We start from the raw sequence: 23,330 nt of genomic DNA, 5'->3' as shown, positions 1-23,330 counted from the left end.
AGTTCTCTTTCACTTTTCTTAATCCTTTACTCTTCTTCATCCTTTATGTACATGGACTTGTGTTGTAAACTCAAAGATATCATTATTCCTTGTATTTTTATGCACTGAACTCTTTGTAATCTGTGATCAAAGCCCAGCTATATCTGGCTGCATTTGTTTTCTTTACTTACTCTTCCGCTATCAACAGTGGTTGATCACAGTGTAGACACACCCTAGAGGGGTCCAACCTCTGGTACTGTTCAAAGCCTGGATAGGGGTTGGGAGAGATGAGTCCCAGAAAGCGTAAGGAGTTCAAGACACTATATTGAGATGTTCCAGACAGGCATGGACTTTTGAGACAATAAGCGTTAAGTAGGAGAATCCCTGGGGAGTGGTAAATGCAAATTCCACAATGATGGTTATGAGAAAAAAAAACCGGCCTTAGGCAGAGGGCCATTGACTGTTTCCAGAGATGAGATCAAAGGCCCAAACTGTACAAAGGAGCCTCTGAACTGTCCAACTGGGTTCTTGTTCCTGATTTAAAACCTGAGTAACCCAGTTGTACAGTTTGAAAGACACCTACCATAGCCCTAGGTTGAAGCTGTGGTGACCTCTGGTAAGCTTTTTATCATTTGTGTAGGTTCTTTTGTTTGTCTAGGTTCTCTCTGTAACGCTTTTACTCTAAGAATAAATGCAGTTTGCTTTGTGAGGGCCAGTTGGTAACTGCTGTACATTGTTATAGCTCTTGGAGAGGGGTTAAGCACAGGTACTGGACAGGTGTCAGACCTGCTAGGGAAATCACAGTGAGGTGCAGAAGGACTGAAAGCCTAACCCCCAGATCTGGCAGAAGAGAGAAATGCAGATCTTAGACCAAGAAAGGTGATGGCCAGAACCAGAAACCTTAAGCAGCTGCCCTCAAGGAAGACCGGGGGTGTAGTTTCAAAGGTGAAGTTAACCCTTGAACCGGACGTAAGTAAATCCCAAATTAGCTGCAGAGAAAAGCTTTGATTCATAGATACTAAGGTCAGAAGGGACCATTCTGATCATCTAGTCCGACCTCCTGCACAGCGCAGGCCACAGAATCTCACCCACCCACTCCTATGAAAAACCTCACCCATGTCTGAGCTATTGAAGTCCTTAAATCATGGTTCAAAGACTTCAAGGAGCAGAGAAGCCTCCCTCAAGTCAACCATGCCCTTTGCAATTTCTTTGGGAAGTTTCACACAAAGCCAGTTCTGAAGAGGTGGAAATGGGAATTTTTGCCAATTTTGCTAAAGATACTTGCTTCTTTAGCTACAGGCATTAAGGCATATGCAGAGAACAAGCACGGAACTGGAAGAGAAGGGTTCTGCCCACCCAGTTTTTAAGCACCATAAATTATGTCACGCTAGATTGGCTTTTCTAAAGTTACCAATTTGGCATGCGTCACTTAAGCAGTTGACTAGTCTCATGTCTTCAATGGACCCATTCATGTGCTTGAAGTTCCATATGCTTGTGCCCCTTGCTGAACAGGACCCTGCTCTAAAGCCCATTGAAGTCAATGGAAAGATTTCTAGTGATCCCACTCAGCTTTTGCATCAGGCCCATATTGTATGTTGACTAAAACACACAAACAATTGTTCTCATCTAGTACTGATTGAACTATCTATTGGCTTATGCGGAGAGATGGAGCAAATCCTGAGATCATTGCTCAGGTAAAAGTCCCAGTGAAGGAGTGAAAGTTTGCCTGGATATAGACCAAGTACAAAATTAAGGACCTGGGAATTTGGTCCAATAGAATATGTGGGTGGTCAGTATTATTCCCTCTCTAGCCCATTCAGTCTGGAGGAAGCAGAATGTGACCCTCTTATTTTCTTAGCCATTACAATATTCACCTCCTTTTATATCTCTAATCAGTCTACATTCTTTCATTTAGTAATATTTATGTTCTTCTGTCATCCATTTCTGACCAGTTCTCCTATTTCCTTAGCCTTTCATTTTACAAGCTGAAATTTTCACTTATTTTATGATTGCCTCGGCACTGATGCATTGTTGTTGAATATGGTCATAAATGTTTTCTGAACCCAGCTTTCATCCAAGTTGCATATCTGTGCTCTGAAACATTTTAGTTTTCCAAGGTTACATGATCTAGCCATTTGATTTCAGTGCAAAGGTTGATGTCTTCTGCACCAACTTGGTTGGGCAGCAGACTTCTGATCTTTGTTTTCACAGGTGATCAGCACTGTAATTTGATCTATCGAGGGATATTTTTAGAAAGGATAGCTGAAATGTTAATTAAATCACTATTTAACTATAACTAGGAATGATTTTTTTAAAAAAGCCGATATATGAAAAAAGCATCCATTTAACTAGAACTAAAGTATCAAATTTAAGGATATGGGAGGGGAGGGGGGGGTGAAGATAAGAATATGCCTAATGCCCAAATAGTAACACATTTGACTTTAAGGAAAATACACATGCAAATGTTTTTAATATAGAAAAGAAAAAAACAACAAAACAAAAACTATGAACCATGGAGCCTCCCATTACATATCTGAACTGAAGTGAGCCATGCAAGTCTTTCGAGGATCCCCTGTTACTAATTTGTGGGTTCAATAGCCACTGATGGTGGAACAAATGTTGCTACATCTTTTATGACATTGTTTTGACAGTGATTCCATGTGATCTGCAAAAGAACAACAGTGAGTAGTATGCACCACATTCTCCCTTGCTTCATTCCAGTGGGGGGGGGGGGAAGAGGGGGAAAGAAGGAAAGAGCAAGAGGCAAAGGTCATTTTATGCCACTTTTGAGCTTTCCCAGCACAAATTAGAGCAGGCTTGGGGCAGTTGTAAACTACATTAAGCTGTTATGGGCTGTTCTCAGCTGTAGAACAGCTAAGTACTGTCAGTTCCAACCATGCCCCATCTCCCTTGAGAGGCTGCTATAGGCTAAGAGGAGAGTGACAGACCCATTGCAAGCAATTATGTTAGTCAGAAAATCCCTTTACAGAGTGTATATTCTATGCGGGGGCAGGTCCTGTCCTCTGTATTCCACTGAAATGGCATAGAGGGGCACAGTGCACTGCAGAATCATGTGTGTGTGTTCACTGGAAGGATTCAGGAATTCCTCTAGCAATATTCCAAGTAACCACCCCGATTCAAACATCACAGATTAAAAATGCCATTTAGTTACCAATGATTAATAAAAAGCTATTATAATAGTCATTTTTGCTTAGGTACAGTTGATGCTATTAAAAAGCAGGTAATTCCTGGGCTGAATAGAAAATAAGGTAAAAATACTGTAGTAAATTAACTACCCACAATGTGCAGGTTTGAATGGTGCCCATCATCTGCAGTTCTAAAAAACATCCTGCAAACAAAATAAATTAAGCCTGGCAACACCATTCTCAGGTATGTGAAAGTGGCTGATTCTAGGCTATTGCAGGGGCTGAAATGGCCTTCCAATGTAATTTAGACAGATCAGGCCTACTCTATCTTACAGCAGACAGGGCTCATGGAATGGGAACCAGGGTAGGGCTATTTAGTGTGGCTACTTAAAGTGGCCTAAAGGAGCACCTGCACAGGGGAAATTCTCCCTCAGCCTCATTGTAAGGGGTTCACAGCCTCTATACACCTCTAGAGCAGTAGATTATAGCTGGAATGGAGAGTAGAATCCCTCCTAGAAAATGTAAGGCCTACAATTTCCACCATACTTTAAGCCTGTCTCCCCCTTGATGGAGGGGGAGGAAATTTTGTGTGGGCAACTAGCTGTGTTTACAATGAATCTGAACAGCATCTGTAAGCATTTAGATATCAAACTATCTGATTTGCCAGTGTACCAGCAAAAACAAAAACCCCACCATAAGATCTCTCTGAAAAGCAGGCCCTAGAGGGATCTCCCAAGGTCTCACAGAGGGAGACAGGACAATAATCCAGACCTTCCAAAAAGGCTAGGCCCAAGATAGATGTCATGCACCTATGTGAAGTCAATAAGGCACAATGGAGGGAATTAGGGATAGAGGGTCAAATCTGCTTTGTCTGACACATGCAAATAGTGCTATTGACTTTATTGGGACCATCATCAAGAATAAAGCAAAAAGAATTAGCCAGGCCTATAATCTGTAATATTTCCTTCAGTCATTTTGGGTCAAAACTGTAGCATAATACACAAGAACAGCAGGTATAGTTCTTAAGTGCATGAAAAAAAATGCAACAATCAATACTCACAAAACAGTTTGAAATCTATAATCTAGGATTACAGCACTGAAGGGACTAATGACATCATTTTAAAGCAGATTGCATTACTATTTAAAGGGTCAACCTTTGGAGCCAAGAATCAGGGACTAGCCATGTTAGTCTGTATTCACAAAAACAAGGAGTCTGGTGGCACCTTAAAGACTAACATATTAATTAACTAATCTGTTAGTCTAGAACCTTTGGAGCAACATGCCAAGACCCAAATTCTGCATTTGAAGAGATGGAGTTAATTACAATGGGAGCCCTAGAGGGGCATTTTAGGGTAGAAAATTAGCTCTAAAGAAGGACAGATTTAACTAGTTGTCACTGACGTTGGGCCAAAAAAAACTTTCGGCCATTAGCATTCTTCCCAGCTGACCGTAGAGTTTTCGTTATTGCAAACAGTTCATTTTATTTGAATCACTGCATGTTTGCAAACTAATTAAAGATATAAAACTTCCCTTAGATTGGATTAAGAGTTATCATTTATTTCTCTCCCATGGGGCAAATATATTTATATTTTTACAATTCATAGTGAAGTTACATATTTCCAAGAGACAGTGCAGAATGAAAAAAGGGAAACAAAGAAATACATGCTTTACTAAAAGCCCATAAAAAGGGGACAGATTAGCTTTCAGTCAACCTGAAGCATGCCAAAGAAATAAATCTAACTTTGCAGATCTGGAGAGGAGAGATCCATCTTTGTCTCAGTGGTTTAAATAAAATTTTGACAAGAAACTTAATAACGTGAAAGAGGAAATATGATTTATACAGAACATTTTATAAAAAAATAAAAAATTGCAGCAACCCATAAACCTCAGAGATTATAGTTGAGTTTCAAGCTAAAAATAAAAACTAGTGGTTAAATCCAGCAGCCAGTTCTATTTCAGAAAGCATAGCAAGATGCCAACATTTCAAAAGTTTAGCTTGAATGAGAATGGTGCTATTTTAGAAACTTGCATAATCTTACAGAAGGGGCTTTATTCTCCACTGCCTTACACCAGTTTTATGCCTGTGCACCTGCATAAAGCTAGGTAAAATGGTGGAAAATATTCTGCAAACACCAGGCTCCAAATCCAACCATGCAAATCACTACACAAAAGTGTCTCTCCTACACCCTGGAGTTTTTTAACCATACAATGTACACTTAGATGCACATCTAAACCCTGAAGGGACCTGCTTCAAAAGTGGGTTGCAGAGAGGGAGATGTTCAGGACATGTTTGGAAGTCATGGCTGGTGCCTCTTGTGGGAGAAGCCTCATGGAGACATTTGTGGAGCAAGGTTTAGCAAAAATAACTTGGACTTTCACTGCTTAAAGAGGTGAATTTCACATGGTCAGTTCCTTTTGTTATTGGGTAAGTGGTCCAGAAATATTCACTAACGGGCCCTGTGGCTGAGACAATTCCCATAGGAACTTTTAAGAATATATTCCATTTTCCCACTCATTCACTTTGATCCTATCAACATCCAATCTTTTGGTTGTTTACTCAAGATGAAGTTCTGAACCTTGCCTGGGTTCCCCGAGCAAGACTTTGCACACTCCTAATTTGCTAGCAGGATGATGTACATTAGCATTCCCACATTAAGAGGGGCTAACAAAATATCCCAAGTTCTTCTGTTGGAGTTTTACTCCTCCTTTTTAGGTAATGGGATCTTGTCTTCTCAATCCTTCTTGGCATGAAGTCCGACGCCCAAGCTGCCATGCAGAGATGAGCACAGCTAATCTAGCTTGTCTAGTTGTCAGTTTTTGAAAGCTAATCTAGGATGGTGTCTATATCCCAGACCTTTATGTTTGGTTTTAACTAAGGCTGTAGTTTCAAACATCTGATTGTATTCCGTCATCTGATAATCACTTCTTTTGTTTCTCTTGAGTTTAAGACACATGTTTAATTGTTAGAGAAGAAAGCATCTCTAGAATTTCATGAGAAAAAGTCCACTATGTATGTCAATTTTATAAAGGGTATAGTCATGTCACTGAGAATTTGCTAATGAGAATGGTTGAATATCTTCATAACAAGTGCTTTCAGTCCAGCTGAGAAATCACCAATACATGTGTGAAGAACTGAAACAAAACTGAAAGAATTATCGAGAGAGAATTCCCACTCTGGCCAACTTATTTAAAAAAGAAAAAAGAAAAAAGAAAAATTGGGATGGAGAGGAGGAAAGGAGATATATGCAATCTACATGTGTCACTATTTCTGAAGATATCAGTCTCAAGTGACATACATTGGGGTAATTTCAGTTTTAGAAGCTACTCCTGAAGAGTTGCAGTTTAAATGCATTGAAAACTTGCAAAGTGGTATTTAAGAGATCTATCTTTGCTAAAAAGTCCCCTTGAAACATGTTAACCTTTAAATCTTTTAAGCTGTCCACCCTGAAAGATTGGTTATGCAAATGTACTTAAGGTTTTAACTTTAAACACAAGTCAATAATCATCTGAAGATTTCTGGGCAGCAAATAATGAGTTTAACCAACCTGTTGAATAATCTAAATGAGAGATCATTTTGAGAGTACTTATTGACAAGGCCTTCAAAATGTTCTTTTTTAATGCCCGATTGACTACCTCAGCTTTCACCTTTAACATAACAAGGCTCCAGTGAACTAGGATTGTGATAAATGGAATTTTCAGCCCTTCTAAAATCCAGTTCATAGCCGCAAGAAGATTTAGTATCTTTGCAATAAAAGATTATCTCCTCTTGTGGGAGAGATTTCTCTAAGAGATATAATGTTAGAAATGCTTGCAGTGACATTAGAGGAGCTATATGCCCTGTGAGTCTTGTCCCATCTACACTTTGAACACCTGGGTGTCATGCACATGTGCAACTTGAACTCCAGTAATAAGGCTCTTGAAAGCGGGAAAGAAGCCTTTTTTCAGTGTTTTCTATGAATATTCAATGCATCAATGCTCCCCTCGCTTTGAGATACATCCTACTTCAATTATTCACAGGGTGACTGAGTTTTGACTAGCCTATGGCTGAAACTAACTCGTGCAAAAATGTCACGGAAGGACCTCAGTGTAGTTGAATCAAAGCAGTTCTGCTGTGCAGAAGTGGTCCCCTGCAAAGCTAGAACACATGGGAATTCACACCTCCTGGGCTTGGCTCCATGCCAGCTCCACATAGGTCAGCATGGGGTGTGAGTGATGGCAGAAGAGGGCCTAGCGAGTGATGGAGTAGCAAATGCGGTCGATGTTTAATCTGCAGTTCTGCAAATACTAGTGGTCACAAGTCGTATGTTGTGGTCTGGAGGTTGCAATAGTGGCTGCATCATTGTCCTGCATCCATGTGATTGTTTGGGGGTAGATTCTGTCCCTGTGCCCTCAAACAAAGATCATTTATCAAAACCAGTCAGTTTCCCTAGGAATCTATTTAGAATTCAATCCATTTTGCTCATTCATCTCGATCTCATGTTAATGCTGCTACTGTTCTATCAAGAGATGGATACAGGTCTCAACCTAATTGTTTTTTATTTTTGATCCATCACCCAACAACAACAACAACCACACACATTTGTGGTCTCCAACCAGGGACCTCAATCTCCTGTCATGTGCTTCCAAAATGCGGCCCTTGAAAAATCCAATATTTGATCTCTTTGTAATTCATTCCTTTGATTCCTATTTATGACTGAAAGGAACATCTTACCTGGTATGCTCAGCAACACCTCATATTACCCAGGCATTTAGAATGAAGCATCTAAGAGCTTATATGAATGTTTCTTCACAATACACCTGTGTTCAGGGTAAGTTGTCAGAGAAGTGAATTTTGAACAGCAAAACCATTTTCCTTTTCTACTCCAGTACTTAGATTGTTAGCTCTTTGGAGAGGACCATCTTTTGTTATGCGTTTTTAATAGTACCTAGCATGGTGAGGCTCTGATATGGATAGGATCCCCTGGGCTCTACTGTGCTACAAATAAATAGCATTTATAGTGATTACATAATACTCTTTCCATGGATCCAGGACTATGCTTCACTTACTAGCAGCTTTTTTGAAAGTTGCATCCTCAGCCTTCCAAGATAGTGCTGTTATATCCCTTCTGACACTGACCTCTGTAATGCAAAAAGCAGAACTACCTAAAACTTGTCAGCATTGGTAAAAAAAATGCCTACCAGTTCCCTGGGGCTAGAGAGATTCATAAAGTGGGATATTGTCAGAGCTGAGCCATGGGCAACCTGTATGCACCAGTCAGCTGCTTGGTGGCAGTCAGGAGACAAGTTGAGGGGCCAGGATCAAACCAGATCAGAATGCCAAGAAGTCAGAGTCAGGATCCAAGTTGCAGACAGCAAACAAAATAGCAAAGTCAGGGACAACCCAGGTTTAGAAGCCAGAGTGTCTAAGATCGACAACAAGCAAGATCTGCAGCAGAAGCAAGCATGAAGGCTGCATTGTTACTCAGACACCTCCCAGTACTGGCTTCCTGATTTTAGCACTAGCCGCAGTCAATCAGGGGGCCATGAGAAATCGATACTCAGATACGCTGGGTGGTACATCTACAGAGCCTACCTTCATAGGTTTCTCTCGTGAAAACCCTCTCTAAGTTTCCAGTGATGATGCAAAAGCGTCAACAGCCCCAACAATGCCCCCATGGTTGTGGGTTCTAGTCCCACAAGTTCTTATAAAAGCCCTCTCTAGATTGGAAACTCTCCATCATCATCATCATCATCATCATCAAGTGCAAACCCATCCACACACTCTTTGAATGAGGTGAAAACATATCACTCCCACTGGCCAGAAAAATGTGCCTTCTACAGGGTTTCTGAGGGCAATGTTTCTGTATTTCTAAAACATTCACTGAAGGGCGTAGCACAGGCTTCACCTTCATGGTTTTCGTGATCCGTGTCCAGTACTATGACCTGGCTCTGAGCAAGCCTTTGCATGTCACTTTTACCTTCCCAGTTTCATATGTCATTGGCCTGCCCTGGTGAAGAAAACAGGTCATGGAAATTCCACTAATAACTGTCCAGCTCATTCTTATAAATAATGGGGATTGGAAATAAGCAGCCAGTGGTAATAAGATTAAGAAGCAGAATTCTTCCTAAATATCAATAATAAAAGGAGAAGGTAAGCAATACCGAAAATATAGGATATAGATGTAGCAATTAATTGCTACCTACCAGGTTTTCTGTGAAGTGTCAGGAGCTCTTTCAGAGTTTCAGCTGAGCTAACGAAACACAAGAATTCAGACTTAAGAGCATGAAGTAAGGACTGAGTGTTATGAGATAATGATTTCTGGTGTAGAAGCATTAGCTAAAGATGTGGTGCAGCAACTGTCACCTGCCTCAGAGCTTCGTTAAGACTAATGAGCATCTCCTGGAAGCCAAAAGATGTCAGATACTTGCACTCTCCATTCCACATTGTAACCTTACACCTTATTTTCCTCTACCCTCCTCAGAGCAAAGGACTAGCTTTCCTGAGGCTCTGTGGACCAGAGACTGCCTATGGCGTTGAAGAATGGCAGATTGCACAGTGGCTTTACAATGCAGATGAATGAGACTAATCCGAGACTTGCAAACAAGGAGTGAGATAAGCAGGATTTGCACCTCAGCTCATTCACTGAACTGAGTCACTTCATTTGTTGTTTATTTTTATATTTTCTACCTTTTCTTTTAAGGAAAAAAAATCTCTGAAAAATTACTATGTAAACCATTCCAGTGTTTTAAAAGCATACGGGGCACCCAGGAGACCTAACACAGTTTGTGCGTTAACTCTGTTAGTATTTAGGATTTTCAAAATAGAACAACACTGTATGATGTGTCCCATATATTAAAGCAGCCTTTTTGAAGCCACTCCAGTTTATCAGTTAACTATGTATTGATTTTTTTATACAAATGTATTATTAATTAGGCAATAGAGCAGAATATCTCCTTTGGAAATATTCCAGCCTGTCATTGAAATACACATGAAGGATGCCATCCAGAACAAATCCCCGAACAAATGCAATGGGAGGATTTCACTCAGCAAGTGCAAGGGCTAATCTTTCAAGAAAAATACATTGGGACAGATTTGCTACTCCATTCAGCTTCTGCTGAGCACAGCAGAGTGGGTAAGGACTGTCTGGGAGCTCCTAATGGATACCTGATTCTTTTCCTGATCCCAACCCAAGACACACTTAGAGCAGCCAGAGGGCTGCTCTATCTTGTATCAACAGCGTATGATGGATGATCCCTTGGGGAACAAAGTGAGGGATTGCCAGAGCAGACTCCATCCATGCTTCTTCCCCCAGGGGACTGCCCCACACTTGAGGAATCCCCAGCAGAGAGAGTTTGCAGATGGTCATCACTCCCTTTGTGCTACTTGAGAAACAGAATTTTTTAAAAAAAAAATAATCAAAGGTGGTTCTTTTTTAAATTACAAACTTAAGGCCTGGTCCTGTGCCCCTTCTCTGCCGGGAGCTGTCTCTCTGTCCAACAAGAGTCAGCACCCTGATCTTCTGTGCAGCATGGCATACGATGTGCCACAATCTACTCCTCTTTGTTCATGGATATAACTTCGAATAAGACTGACTCCTTGTTTTAGGAATTTGTGATGAGAAAAATCTCCTTCAGGGGCTGAGTCCCCAGACCCTCCTGTAGTTACATAGTTTAATAGGAACTAGCAAAGTGAAACAGATGCGGGAAAAATATGCAGGTTAAGAACAAATGACCTAATGAGGAGGGAAAATGCCCACTACTTAGTAAAGGGAGAAAGCAAATGATTTAAATTCCAGACTGGCTAATGGGAGCAGCAGGAGGACCAGAGCGCAACTTGACCTGATTGTTTAAAGAGCAGACACTGTTAAACAGAGAATTTTTTTGAGCTATGTGATCGAAGAGAAGTTGGAGCAGCCTTGTCTGGGATCCTCAGGTAAAGCACAGGCAGAACTATTGGCACAAGGCTCATGACTTTATTACAGACACACCCATTGTAACAAGACAGGCCTTGGGCCCGACTATCCACTGCCACGCTCCTTAGATGTGCTCCTGAGCTGCAACTAAGCAACGTTCAGTTCAGCTGAGGTGGGGAAGAGTTCAAATGTGTCCCTGGCATTTCCCCAAACCTGAAGCCACACAGTGCAGGGATAGTCCCCTAGCACATACAAGAACAGTCTGTTGTAACTAGTGCCAGCTGCCAACAGCTGTTCTGATGGGTGAGGTTTACCAGGGTTCCCTGGTCCCACCCTGTGAATCTGTCACTGAGGGTGGTTGCCACTGCAGTCTGCAAAGAAGCTGCGTACCACTCAATGATCCCCCTCCATAGAGATCTTCTGGGAGCTACTTTGCATCAAGATTGGAGACCAGAGTATAGCCCAGGATTAGGGTCCTTGTCTAGCTATTTATACCTATGCAAGGTGTGTGTAAAGGGCAACCAAATCACAAAACTAGCATTTACTCTCACTTCAGAGAAGTGGGAAGGATGACAAGCTTCAGAGCAATGGAGCATCAGGCCCTCAGACTGCCTGGAAGTGCAAAGCATAAGCCTGGCCTTACAGCACAGGACGCATTCCACTCTTAGCTGTGCCCATGCAGCCTCATTGACATATGCATTGATGGTTCTGAGAGGTAACGCAGGCCATCCAAATGAGCAAAATGTGGCACATCTGTGTTTTGTGGCAGGTCACATGATAATTAACAGATAATACTTATTAACAATAGCACCGGTTGTAAAGGATTTTTTCCCTGTGAATTCAATAAAACAGTTTTTCAAAAAGAAAGAGGGAAAACCAAATGCTACCCTCAGAACCCCACCTCCCCCCCTGTGATTTGGCAAGGTTTAAGCCTTGGACCTTCTATTTGAACTCCAGTAGAAACTGCTAGCTTTTCTGTGGCTCTGTCACTAGGGAGATGTGATGGACTCAACCAATGGCTTACACGGCTCTTGGGTAAACGGCTGCAAAATACTGGGATCAAGAACGGCAGTTCTGGAAAGGGAGTGTCGTCTAGTGACTGGAGCAGCAGTGGTAGACTAGACAGGCAAGCATGCTGATTTGGCATGTTCATTCTGAAAGGTGGAGCTTTGGGTCTGTCATATTAGAGAGCCGGTTCTGTTCTCAGGGCTGTCAGACATGACCTTGTGCAGCCTCTGTTAGCTTATTTGTATGAGAAGGGATGCATTACTTGACTGCCTTCTAGGAGACGGGGAAGAGGCAGCTTTACTCTGTGATTGTGGTGGTGAAGTGAATAGATAGAGACTCTGGAGCAGAGGGAAGATCTGACCTCCTAGCACCTGCCTCTCAGCTACAGGGTGAGTTTCATGTCTACAAAAGATTGCCTGCCTTTGCCTTCATCTTTGGCTGTGTATGGGGGGGGGGTGATATGCTAAGCAAATAGGTAGGCAGGACTTGGAAGCCTACAGTCCCATATGTTAAGAAGCCCACCTCCTTTGCACGTGTGGTGAGAGAGGTCAGACGAAGAATAAGGAAGGAGAGTCTCCCATCACATGGTTCCTGGGGATTACGTATGCCAGGATAATGGTACCGAAATCACCTCTGCTGTGCTGATCTGCCATGGGGCCAAGGATTCCTCCACCCACTCCCCTCCAAGGGCCCATTGCACAGAAAGGGATGTTAGTTGTAGGGTTGACCTGTCAGTCCAGATTAAGCCTTGAAATATGAATTTCCTTGATGGATTAAGTCATGCCCTTAGCATAATCTTAATGCACTTTTCATGTGTGGGGGGGATTAAAATCATACACAGCTACTGTGAACAGGATTCTTGAAATAAGTAAAATGAGTAAATATAACTACCACCTTGTTATCCTCTTTAAAAGGTATATAAATTAATTTGAACTCTAACTGGAAATACTGAAAAAAGAAAAGGAGTACTTGTGGCACCTTAGAGACTAACATTTATTTGAGCATAAGCTTTCGTGAGCTACAGCTCACTTCATCGGCTCATGAAAACTTATGCTCAAATAAATGGGTTAGTCTCTAAGGTGCCACAAGTTCTCCTTTTCTTTTTGTGAATACAGACTAACACAGCTGCTACTCTGAACCTGGAAATACCGAGGCAGTGACTAAGCCTGAAATGTAGTGCTTTTCAATTACACTGAGAAATTGGGCTTTTGAATTTCCAAATTACGCAAGGCAAGGAAGATTCAGTGTAATCCACGCAAAGAGATACATTTGCCAACTTCACAGTGCTCTATATTAGTGTGAAACAGCTGAGAGGTGGGCAGTGACAATGTAATGTTGTCTGTTGGTGCCCTCCAGGGGCCAAGCTGTGTATAGTATCCAGTCAAACACAAGCAACTTTCAAGTGTTCAAGCAAAATGTAACAAATATTGTACATTATTAACATGATTTAGAACAGAGCAACTGCTCATGTTCATTGTAACCCTTGGAGGATAGGCACTCTCACAAGGGCTATACTAAACAACCTAGGGAGGGATTTATTGGCTTCTTCTTTAAAAAAAAAAAAAAAGAACAAAAAAATCCTACAACTTGTATCCCCATCCTTCTGCCCCCTCCCTTTTTTGCATTTAAAACATGAAGGGACAGACCCACACCTCGCTATGACCCCTTTGCACCACATGCAATAGCAATCCCAGGACTTTGTCTGAAACCCACTGGGAAAGAACAGATTTCCATTGCCTTCATGGGCTTTGGAACAGGCACCCTAAAACTCCAAGAAGTGCAGGTAGGGTGACCAGATGCCCCAATTTTAGACACAGTCCTGATATTTGGGGCTTTGGTCTTATATACATACCTGTTATCCCCCCACCCCATCCTGATTTTTCACACTTGCTTTCTGGTCACCCTAGTGCAAGTACTACTCATCCCTGATCTCCCCAGCACCACACACACTATAGCTGCCCTGGAAGCAGAACTGCAAAATGGGTCAAGGTGGGGCCAGCACAACAGGAGCTCAGTCTGCTCCAGCCATAGAGCAAATTCCAGTGCACAAGGTACAGCACTGAAGGAGAAGCTTGCCAGTGCTCCTATTGGGTCAGCACAAATCCATATTCCCTTCCCTCTCAACACAGACAGGTCTGTGCTCTACCTTCACCTATGTGTATTATATTTAATGACAGTGGGAGTGAAAGGAGGTATGTTATGAGGACATAATTACATTTGTGCCTGAGATAATTAATGAATCATATGATTCGCCCTATATGCATTATGAAAGCCATTCACCAGAACAATGAATTTTGACATCTTCTGGAATCTCCTGCAAAAGTGACAACTCCACTGAGATATAATTTCTGCTTAATTAAAATATGGAGTTTCTATTCAGAGTGTAGTGAGTCCTTACTGCACTAAAGATGCAAAGTCTTAAGATCTGTCAGCGCCAATATTACCGTGTTACAAATTTTTCTGAAAACTTAAACCACCAGCTGTCTGCTCCCATCTTTCCTGGGAGTAGGTAGTGGTTCATTGACAGTGCTTCTGTACAATCACTTTTATGAAGAAATAAAATATGAATACCAGAAATTGTCTGCAATATGCAAAGGAGGGCTCGGAATGACTCTCCGTGCCAGTGTGCTCCATACCATTAAACATGTTTCTGCAGCTACTTACACATTTCTAATAGGAGGTTTATTGGCTAATGTTGATATTTTATCAAATACCTAAGCCGTAATTAAGAGACAAAGAGCAGACTGTCACCCTTACTCTTGAGTAGTTCCATTAAAGCAATGGCACTACTCATGCCGTCAGGTACAACTCCAGGGACCATCTTTTGTTCTGTGTTTGTGCAGTGCCTGGCACAGTGGGGGCCTAGTGCATGCCACAACTGTAATTGTGAACCAGGGTCGAAGAATTCTCTGAGCTGCCTCCCATTGACTTAAAGGAGCTATGGATCAGGTCCTCTAACACCAAATGCAAAACATAATTTACATTGTGGACGTCATGGAGACAAAGAGGAGGAAACTCTGCACTTAAAAAACAAAATAAGTTTCATCATCATTCCTTCACTGAAGCAGAAAGATATGTTTTAATGGAGGTTTAACTTTCCCCAACATCTATTGCTTGATATGAAGTGGACACTAATCTGATTAACTTAGTAGCCTTCAAGTACAATATACGATTGAGCAGTTTGTCTATTTTCTTGATCTGTCAGTGCCTGCTAACTGATCTTGGCCCACTAGGCACATACATTTCAAATGGAGATTTTACATTTAATAAAAGTTACAACTGGGTTGTGACCTGGTGGACAGAGGAAAAGATTAATGGACATAATTCTCAGGTCCAGAGCCTCTTAAAGTTGCTTTATTTCACGGGAGCGGTACAAAGTGACCTTAAAGCTCCCATATAATGGCAGATGGTGATTCAGGCACAGGAGGTATGTGATGAGCAGATGGGGCTGCAGTTGGAGCTCATGGCACTCTAGTTATCCATGTCGATATAACCCATGCTTACAAAGCGTAGCTCTGTCCCCTTTTAGTGACTAGGCCAAAGGTTTGAGAGTCTGCTCTAACCTTTGAGCTAAGAGAGCTGGGTCTTTTAGTACAGGAGTAGAGTCTCATGCCTTTAGATCCGGAAGTTCTTGGTTCCATTTCAGTTGCTGATGACACACCAAGGACATCATGTTACACCATGGTACACAATGGCCCCTGGAAGATTATTATAATCCAGCGGAATTTAGAGCTGTATAAGGACTGTTGTCTCTTGAGCCAGGACCAGTTCAGCCCCTGACTAGCAGGACCAGCTCTGGGCACCAGCAAAGCAAGCACATACTTGGGGCGGCACAATTCCAGGGACGGCCGTCCGGCCATCTCTCTCGGGGGTTTTTTGTGCTTGCTTGGGCAGTTGTGCCCTCAGAGCTTGGGGCAGCAAGTTATTTGCTTGGGGCAGCAAAGAACCTAGAGCCAGCCCTGCTGACTTGGGCAGGTAGAAAGGTAGCATCAAGTCACCTTACCCTCCCCCCCCTCATCTGCACAATGATCAGCTGCAGTAGAGCAGAAAATTGAGCCTTCAGTGAGGAGAATCCAAAATCTCTGACATAATTATTAGCAGAAAATTGTTCTGCATTTTCTTCCACCTGCCAGTTACATGTTGAAGCGGAGTCCAGGGAACCACTGAAGATCAGCTTGATGCAATTATGATTTACGATCAACAATCCAATGCCAATAGCATTCCCCACTCTCAAGGGCAAGGATTACAAATGGAGGACCTCTAGCGGTGCTGACAATATCAATGACACAAAGGGTTTAACATGCCCACAGGCTGGAATGTATGCTTCGGGTTTATTTGACCATATGACTCATGGATGAAAAATGACTTTAGAAGGCAGAGTGGTGGGCACTTAGCTGCACAGGCTTCTCTTCTTCCTTAGCTTTGTTTGTTTTGCTCCCCTGGGAGCCTCTCCCAGCCTTGCTCCTATTTGTGGTTTTGCAAGGTACATTTGGAGGCAATTTAAATTTGAAACCAGCTAAGGTCCTGGCATTGTTTGCTGGAATCTGAGAGTGCAAAGAAAAAGCTCCCTATTAAGCACTTTGTGACCCTATCTACTCGTCCAGATTCTCAGCTGGTGTAAGTCAATGCAGGGTCACTGACCTAGGAGTCAAGTCTTACTCTGTGCTTCACTAGAAGAGGCCAAATCTTGCCTGGTTGCTATTCATAGGGTCCCTCTTAGGCATGCAGTGCTGGGCCAGGATTCCAAGCTGGTGCTCAGGAAAGTGTTAGGGGGCAGGGCTAGCTAATATGCTAGTCAGCACACCATAGCCTCAAAAAGTCTGGCCTGACCATGACCTTAGGCAAGTGATGCACATGTTGCCTTCTGTAAAGGATCAGTAGTTTGTGTTCCACTGAGCAGCTTGCCAGCCTAAACTGAGCGATCCTCTGTGTCTGCTCAACTATGTGCTATTAGAACTCATCATCAATTAATGAATCTCAGAGCTGTTGGACTACCCAAAACAAAATGATACAGGTACAGCTAGCTCAGCTGGACATTAGTGCAATCTGTAATTCAGTGATTTTACTACAGCAAGATATTTGGTGAGAAAAAAAGAATCCCTCAGTGTCCTGCAGGTGGCATGGTTTTCTCATATAAATATTCTACTTCTAATGTAGACTTGGTGCTATGACCCTGTTCTAGTGCATTGCAAAAAAAAAAAAAAAAAAAAAGAAAGCCAGACAGGTTAAGTGTAGACTTGTTGAATGCTTTATTCAGTTCCACTGATTTAAACAATAGCTGCATATCCAGAGATTGTGTTGGATTTGGTCTAGAAAACACTGAAAAGAAAACATTAATGCCACATACATACTACAAGATGAGCTAACAAAGGAAGATTACCAATGAAATATGCATACAGCATTGAAATGAGAAATGTAGGATATTAAGGCTTATGAAAGGCATTGCTCATTCATACAGAAGGAAGCAATTGCTAACAGAAGGCAATAAAGAAGAAATCAAGCAGTGCTCCTCCCTACAAGAAGTTCAGACCCCTATAGTTCTGTTCAACTGCTTTTTCAATGCAAAGTTTTATATCACATGACATTTTGGTCATGTTAGAGCAACAGAACATTTTTCCATAGCAATGTGTATTCAGGGAGCCTTTGTATAAGGGTCCTGGTCTAATTTTTCAAAAGTAATTAGTGATTTTGAATCCCCAGCTTCAGAAATCTTTAAGGAAGGTGAGTGCTCAGTATTTTCCAGAAATTAGGCCTTTTAAGATATTTCAATTTGGGCAACAAAAGATTGAAATTAAAAATTATTAGATCACTTTTGAAATTTTAACCCTAAACCCCACATGTATCAACAGGTATGAAATATTACATGGTGAAATATAATGGTATTAAACCCACAATCAAACTAAGCAGCTAGACACAATTTTAAGCATATGCTTAAGTGCTTTGCAAGATCAGGGCTTAATTATAGCTTAGGAACCATCTTAGATGAAATACTACAAATCGCAGATGGGACCTGAACAACACTGAAAGGAACAAAAATAGAGTAAAAACAAAACCAGATGTGCTTATCTCAATATATTGGAGGCCTCTGAAATTTGTTAGCAAATGTTGAAAGGACAGAACTGTTGTCATGGTAAAGGCTCACTAGAGCCCTTTTTCCGCATGTTCAAAAAGTATGAATTTTCATAATGGAAATCTGATTGGGTAAAATACCTGTTTAAATTTTAAACAAACCTGATTCTTGTAGCAATTCAGTAGAGCCAAGAGTGTCATACTGTGCTTTAGGTCCTGAAAGGAAGCTGCTTAATATAATTGCCAATGGAAAAACCTTGTGGTCACAGTCTGTCGCTTTTCAGGGTTTACATCAGCTTTTCAAAAAAAGAGCTCTCCCTCTTCCCAAGGGCATTTTTCGCTCCTGTTGCAGTTTTTTTCCCCCAGATGTGGAGTTTTCACTCTGCCACCATATTGTGCAAACAGACTCAAGACACATATGTAGCTGCATGACTTGAAATGGCTTAAGTCCTTCCTCTCCGATTGAGCCCAGAGGGTTGTCCCGAGTAATTGCTCTTCCATCACCTGAGCCTTCATCTGCAAATCCCAAAAGGATTACTTTTATTTCCCATGTGATTCAACATCTATATGAGGCTTTTGGTAGGGATGGTGAGACAACACAAGCTGAAATGGCATCAGTATCACCCAGCTTCACCACTTCTTGATATCGAACATAATCAGAACCCTCTCCAGCTTTTTCAGTGACAAACTGAAATAAGCACCTGATGAAGAGTGTGAAGCGCTTCAAAGAACACACACAAACAATTGAGGGCACCTTTAGAATTCCTCTTATTTAACATCCAAATAAGCAGGGGGATGAGAAGAGGAGCCACCTTTTATCTAGAATTGGCCAGAAAATTGTACCTCATCCTACTGAGATCAGACCTGGAGACACTGATTTATGAATCCATGACCTCCAGGCTTCATTTTTGCAAATCACCACCACCAGGAATGAAGCAACACACCTTGAAAAAGCTACAACAAAACACAGAATCCCATCTGCTTAGCAGCACAGGTTATTGTATGACACTAGTGTTCTGCTCTTTCACAATTATTTAACCTCTCATTCCACTTGAGTCTACAATGGGTCAAGAACTCTAGTGGGGACAATCCCAGTTGCTGCAAACTTTGTCAGTCTGTTTAGACTAGGACATGAGTCTAGTCCCTCCCTAAAACATACAAATTCCCAAGGGCATTGCTTCACCAGCAGCATCTCCCAGGTAAAGTTACATCAACTGTCCTACTACTACACTGCAATCTCAGCTAAGCAATAGCAACTACCCTCACCGGCTTGTGCTCTCTCACAGCTATGCAGGGTTCTGAGCCGAGTCTGACCCAGTATTGCCACATCCTGCCAATAATCATCTCGTTCTGCACCTGCTGGTTTCCTGTTCTGTCTCCAGCCAGGTCTTTAATAGTCTCTCCCCTTCCAGGGTAATAAAGAATCTGTTGAACCAGGAGTCCTGGGAGCCTAGCAAAGAATCAACAGTTCCAGGCCCCCCACAGGATCTTGACCCCTTTGCTCTAAAGTCCTTACTTTCCCCTCTGCCATAGACAGTAGAGGAAGCCTGGTCTATCCATTCCCCTGGTTTCCATCCCAGGGACCCTGACTGAAGCAGCTGGAACCAGTTCATCCCAGTCCCTTGCTGTTTCTCTGGGCTGCTTCTCACCAATTCCATAGGCTTTTCCCAGACTCACCTCCTGGTTCTCCCACTTTAGGCAGCTGACTTCCTGAGCAGCTTCTTGCCAGTCTGCTGTTGAAGAGTCACTTCCCAGTAATCCTTCAGTCTCTCTGGCAGTCATCACACCTTTTGACTTGCAGTCCATTTATCTCTGCAGCTGTTGTGAGGCCACCCATCAGCCCCAGCTGAGCAGGTAATCAGTTTCTCTATTAACCATTTACTGGCCGAGACAGCATGCATCGAGGTGGGCCGCGTCAAGAAGGAGTTGTCAGAAGCATAATAGAAATCTAGGTGTCACATACCGTGATGCTTTCTCAGGGCACCCAATATTATGAGTCACTTGTAACCCCATTTCCCAGTCTCAGTGAGAGAGAGAGAGAGAGAGAGAGAGAGAGAGACTGGCTGGTGTTAAACTGGGTGTCAGCTACCCATCACGGCAGTCTGTTAGCCATTCAAACAATTTCCTCAGAAGTTCTGCCAATCTTTACTTCACCTTGAAGGTTAATTCTAGGTGCACGCCAACTGCCGAGCCCCCTTGAAGAGCATCCTCCTTTAGTACCCAGCCCCTGTTACTGAACAGTCACAGAAATTACCAAAATTCACTGTCTCCAAAGAGACAGTACACGCATCAGCCTGTTTGGTGAAGCTAAGGATTCACACTTAACTTAATATTGCAGCACTCACCTGAATTTATAATAAAACCAAGAATAGGTTTATTAACCAGATTTCAGTGACACTGAGTAAGGATCATAGAAACAGAATTGGTGACAAATAAAAGAAATGTATAACACCTTTCTAAGAGACTAAATGTAACTTTAGCAGCCTACGATTTTCTGGCTAACGCAGTTTACTCACTCTCAAAGTCTGTCTGCAGAGCTTGCTGGTTTTCAGTCCAAACCAGGATCCGTAATAGTCACAAATCACTCCCCTCCGCCAAGAGTGTTCCTCAGTGAAATAGATAACAAAGGGGTTCTTTTTCCTTCTTCTTTTAGCCCATCAAACCTTTGAAATGAATCCTTTTGAAGTGTACCCCAGATCAGATTCACTCCCCTGTGGCTGATTCTCCAGTGTGCCCGCGCCATGCTGCTTTTATACCCACATTAACTTTTTTTTCCTGCTTACTTCACTTGCAAATTTATCTCCCATTGTATTTGACTCACCCTGCTAAATATACATTACAGGCAGGGAGATAACTACCTTCCCTCCTCTGAAAGAAAACCTGTTTTTCCCTATGTTTGGTTACAAACTTTAAAGCATAATATCAGGAAGTGTCTGTAATTCCTCATATAACGTTAATACATACATTTCACAGTGATATTAATGGCCAGTGTGTCACCAACTTTCATTTGATACCGCACACAACATTCTTTATAGATAAATACTATGTGTTTGGTATAGTGAGTTTGTCAGGCCTGATGGGTTTTGCTGAACTACCAATGGGCCTCTGTGTCACACATACTTGGGACCTTTTGCTTCTACGGTTCTTTCTTTCACAGCAGCAAGTCATTTTCTATAGGCCCTGATTCTTCTTTTGGGTGGATTAATATTTTTGATACCACTGAGACCCATGTCATGGCCTCTCTTCTGCGTGCATTTTATAGACTCGATGTGCTACCATGTCTGTCATTAAGTTGTTATCTGTTTCCATATTTCTTGTTCACTGCCTTAGGACAAAATTCCCATTCACTTCAGTGGTGCCGTCTATATAGCACCTTATGAGCTTTATGTCGAAGCTACAAGTACATTGATTCTAGTAGAAAAGTATGCATTGATATGCTTATGATTAGTTCAGTTGCCAAATTGTGTTTCAAGTGGGAAAGAACATTTGAAGTCTAACAGCCCTCTGAGACTCTATGAATCACATAGTTTTATGGCTGATATAGGATAACAGTTACAATAACTCAAATGTTTTCATGCAAGGAATAATACACTATAGCAGGATAAATTATTTCATTTACATAGAATTTAATAGGGTTTTTATATCTATACTTAGCACCTCTTAAAGAAGAGTAATTGCTAAACAATGTCTGCTGGGATTGCAATATGCCGGAATTCTGCTTGCTCTTCTGGCCCTCGCTTTGAGCTCATTAACAAGTCCAACTCTCTTCTATGGAATGTCCACAAATATTAGTTTAAACTCTTTGTTTCCTCCTTTCAAAGTCTATGGCCACCCTTCACTGGCAAAGAGTCCCGCGGAGCTTGGAAAAAGAAATGGGACGATGACTCAAATGTAAAAAAGTGTCAGCACACCAGTTTCTCCACTGGGACTAAATATAACCAACCAACATATTTTCAGGATAATATTACTTCCAATGAGTTGTATTTTAACATACCACAGAGCTTTCTCAGAGGTTCCCCCCCCCCCTTACCCTTTCAGACTCATTCACTGGCACAGCACTGCCGTGGTAGATAATAGGAGCTTTTCTGTAGCCATTATGGTCTGTGGCATAATCTCATTCCCAAAAACTTTTACATTAATATGTGTCCTTCTGAGACCATAATGGATCGGAAGCGCTGATGCTGAGGTACACTACTACAGTCAACCCCTTCATGCCTGTAAATTTTCAGGAGTGAAAAGAGTTGGGAGAGAAGTAGGGGGAGGGTAGCAGGGAAATTGGGGAAGGTGCCTGCTAGCAAGGTGGGAAACAGGAGAAGAAATCAGGTGGGTATCAGAATGAGGTTGATCCACCAGTGCCTGGATGCATCAAAAAAATCTCTAAGAGTGAGGAAAATTGCAGTGTCTCTCTCAGCGAGGGAGCTGAGACCAAAATACAAGAATCCAGCCATTGTGGTATCTTTAGAGAAGTTAACTTATCTCTGCAAAAGGATCGTATTTTTTTTTAAAAACCAATCTTGTCTCCTTCCATAGCTTACCTACCACTATTCCTTTAATGATCTGTATTGCAGACAGTATTGCCTAGAGGCCACAATCAGGAATCAAAATGCCATTGTGCTTGGTGCTGTACACACACATAATGAGAAGATGGTCCCTGCCCTGAAGAATTATTAGATGAGATGCATCAAGTGAGTGTGACAAACTGGCCCCCGAGAACACAAAGGAGTAATGAGATTATAACAATCAGTTCTTAACACCAGCTTTGCCATTTGGGCAAGAGGTGTAAGAAGGCAGCTACCAGCACTGGAATTTAGTTATTTGTGGTATGCCCTGCACTTTGTTAAGAGGACTCTGGCTAACAGTCATCACAGAGGTTGGCTGTTAGTGGGTAGAGGACATCCCACACAATGACCCCATTCTCCTAGGTTATTGTGATGGACTTTAAAACGCTCTTCACTTCAGAACAGCCTTTTTAGGACTTCTGATAATTGAGGCCTGGCCTGACAGTTTTCAACCTTTGTGACCACCATCCCACAGACATGGAAAAGAACAACCTTCCTGGGCACTCGATCCCAATAGTTCGACTGTCCTACTGCCCTCCACACACAGACACTTAATATTGTATGGGAACCACAGCAGTTTTCCATGCCCAGGACATCTCCAGTCTTTTCTCCCAAGAGTTCATCTCCAGTTCCCAGTCTCCTTTTGCCCTTGCTCCAGAGGTCCACTCTCCAGACCA

The 23,330-nt window shown here is 42.1% G+C and overlaps 1 long non-coding RNA gene across 1 annotated transcript in view; it reads right to left on the bottom strand.

Moving 5' to 3' along the window:
• Window positions 1-19,874, bottom strand: part of LOC122461109 — a 65,946-nt gene extending 46,072 nt beyond the window's left edge. The window contains exon 1 of the long non-coding RNA XR_006282847.1: window positions 19,772-19,874. This is a non-coding gene — a long non-coding RNA (uncharacterized LOC122461109). The remainder of the gene's footprint in view (window positions 1-19,771) is intronic.
• Between the last annotated feature and the right edge of the window lie 3,456 nt (window positions 19,875-23,330).

Source organism: Dermochelys coriacea, chromosome 7 (assembly GCF_009764565.3).
Source record: "Dermochelys coriacea isolate rDerCor1 chromosome 7, rDerCor1.pri.v4, whole genome shotgun sequence".
Lineage (NCBI taxonomy): Eukaryota > Metazoa > Chordata > Testudines > Dermochelyidae > Dermochelys > Dermochelys coriacea.
This window is presented reverse-complemented; position numbering and strand designations above follow the sequence as displayed.